This window comes from Brassica oleracea, chromosome C4, assembly GCF_000695525.1.
Source record: "Brassica oleracea var. oleracea cultivar TO1000 chromosome C4, BOL, whole genome shotgun sequence".
Classification (NCBI taxonomy): Eukaryota; Viridiplantae; Streptophyta; class Magnoliopsida; order Brassicales; family Brassicaceae; genus Brassica; species Brassica oleracea.
In genome coordinates, this window is record NC_027751.1 from 28,819,264 (window position 1) to 28,822,467 (window position 3,204).

The 3,204-nt window shown below is 38.0% G+C and overlaps 1 pseudogene; it reads right to left on the reverse strand.

Moving 5' to 3' along the window:
• Window positions 1-1,432: 1,432 nt before the first annotated feature.
• LOC106337664 lies at window positions 1,433-2,576 on the reverse strand (annotated as a pseudogene).
• Window positions 2,577-3,204: the final 628 nt, after the last annotated feature.

Sequence of the window (3,204 nt, forward strand, 5' to 3'; positions counted from 1 at the left end):
TCTCTCCTCTTCAAAAGTGTACCGCAGCCATTCGTGTCTTGGCGTATGGTTCTGCAGCTGATATGGTCAACGAATACCTCTGGCTCGGTGAAACAACAGCTCGGTTATGTGTGGAACAGTTTGTGGAAGGTATAATATATTTGTTCGGCGATGAGTACTTAAGAAGACCAACACCGGCTGATCTTCAACGTCTACTTGATGTCGGAGAGCGTCGTGGGTTTCCCGGGATGATAGGAAGCATCGATTGTATGCATTGGGAGTGGAAGAATTGTCCCACCGCTTGGAAAGGGCAATATTCTCGTGGTTCGGGTAAACCAACAATCATTTTAGAGGCGGTCGCTTCATACGATCTCTGGATATGACATGCGTTTTTTGGACCTTCAGGTACATTAAATGATATCAATGTTCTTGACCGTTCACCCATTTTTCATGACATAATAAACAGTCAAGCTCCGAATGTCACTTACTTTGTCAATGAACGTGAGTATCGTATGGCTTACTATCTCACCGATGGTATTTATCCGAAATGGGCAACTTTTATCCAATCTATTTCTATGCCACAAGGGCCGCAGGTAGTTTTATTTGCTCAACGTCAAGAAGCTGTCCGAAAAGATGTCGAGCGTGCTTTTGGAGTCTTGCAAACTCGCTTTGCCATTGTTAAAAATCTGGCGCTGTTTTCGGATAAAGTCAAAATTGGGAAGATTATGAGAGCATGTATCATACTCCATAATATGATAGTAGAAGATGAACGAGATGGATTCAGTCTAGTTGATGTTTCAGAGTTCCAACAAGGAGAAGACCACGAAAATTCACATGTTGATTTCACGTATTCTACAGATATCCCTTCAGACATCACAAATATGATGGACGCTCGTACAAGAATTCGAAATAGGCAAATGCATCAACAACTAAAAGATGATTTGGTTGAACATATATGACGTAGATTTGAACATGATGACGACAACAACTGATCTCGGATGCTTCTTTCGAATAATTCTCGTTTATTTAAATAATCTTTGTTTTCATGTTTTTATTCACAAATCTATGTTTAAAATGTAATTTTTTTTATGTTTTATTTAATAATTTTTTTTTAAAAAAAATAATAATATTAATTTATTTTTAAGAACCCCAAAATAAAAAACTTGTAATGGAGACATAAAAGTCTCAAAGTTCTTATCTTAATCTCTTAAACACCTTTGCTCCTTAAATATTACTAAAAAAACAATTAAGAGTCCCCTAATGGAGTTTTAGGATAAAAGTGCTCTAAGCTTTTGCAGTTTTAGGATAAAGGTGCTCTAAGCTTTTGCAGATACAACAATAATAAAAAAAAAAAAAAAAAAAAAAAAAGCAGATCAAAGTTCGGTTGGCGCCAGCAGAAACATACATTCATTCATCTATAAAACAAGCATAAATTGTTTTAATACTAATTCAGTAACATGCTAACATGTGTGATATCTATAATCCATTAAATTAAAAAACAAAGTTGATAAACCATAATCCACATAAAGATAAGATCTACCATTAAATGAAAGACAGCAGAATAAGACAAAGTGTTAGAACAAAATACGAAAGACCAAAGTGAGATACAAAGGCTTAACCAAGAGTTAATAGTCAAAAGGCCATCCACTATAACCCATATTGGATTGTTGTTGCTGATGCTGGTGATGATGGTGATGAGTATACTGGCCTTCTTCTGTATTGGCTTTGTTGTTTGTATCTCTGCGGTTTTGTGTAGAGCTTGAGCTAGACGAGCGAAATGGCCAGAGACTGGAGAAAGGGTTCCTTCTTCTACTGGTACTTCTGTTCTGATCACTCTGTGTGCTTGAAGACGAACCTCTTGATGGTAACTCTTTACGACAAACAGGGCACGTATTATGCTGAACCAGCCACGGGACGATACAGTCAGAATGATACACATGTTTACACGGCATCTGTTTTGCTTCTGACTTCAACTCAAACTCCTCTTTGCAAACCGGACAGTGAGAGTCTGACGACTTGAGATGCTTCTGTGTGATCTTGATTGTTGGTAATGCATCAATAGATGATTTCGCTGCAGGTGGTGGACCTCTATGGTGACTAATCCCTGACGAAAGCTGCTCAATCAACTCTTCAAGACCCGGTCCGTAAAAGTAGTCTCCAGCATTGGTGTTGTTGCCACGAGTGATACCAATGGCTGGTGACCCGTTGATTAAAGCTTCCACTGCAGTATGATTATTAGCTTGGCCACCAAAGATCAAGAAAGGAGCTATACTTGAAAAGCTTTCACGGTCGTAGCTTCTTTTCCGCTAAACGGCTTCTCATAAAAGCTGAGAAAGCTTCCATGAGATCAAACGTTGGATCACGCTCAACATCTCTGTGAGCTCTAAGCATATCTAAGGTGCTACTATGAGGCGTTACATCGATTTCCTCGACAAACCCTCCTCCACAATAGGGAAGAGAGAGAGTCTCGACCACGAAGGTAAACACCACGTTGGCATCTGTGACACCAGTGTGTGTTTCGACCACTAGACATCCTCACGACAATCTCCCTACGGCTCAGGTACGAGTTAATAGCCCTGCAAAGATCAAGTAGGAGAGCTGGGTCACCAAACCCATGCTAATTTGTTAAGTTGGTAAACCAAAGAGGCTTTGGCCAATGCATACTTTCTAAGCTTATCTCACCATACAACAAAATCAAAATGTAATTTAGCAAACAAAAAAAAAAAACTTTAGAAACACCTGTTTCACCAAAACCTCCCTCAACAAACTCAGGCCTTCTAGAACATTCTAACACATAATGCATCAGCATTAAAAGTTTTCAAACCTATCCGTGATCAGTCATGATTCAACCACTTTCGAGCTAGCTAGAATATTTCTAAATGAGCCATACAGAGATGGTCCTGAGCATATATAGCCAGCCTAGTGAAACATTAACAAAATGTCCTCCAAAATTTAAGAAATAGTTTACACAGAAATTGCTTCCAAATTTACAAAAAAAAAAACTTTTAAAATTTGCACCATTTTTTTTTACAAAAAAAAAACTTTTTTTTGTAACAATTTACCAATTTTTTTAAACTAAAATTTTACTAAATTGTTTAAAATCTCCCTAAAATCTCGAGACAGCCCTAGAGCCATACTGTATCCGGCTGCATTGAAACAGAAACCACGAAGTAAGAACAATGCAAACGATCTATAGCAATCGAAAAATCTCTGATACGAATAAGA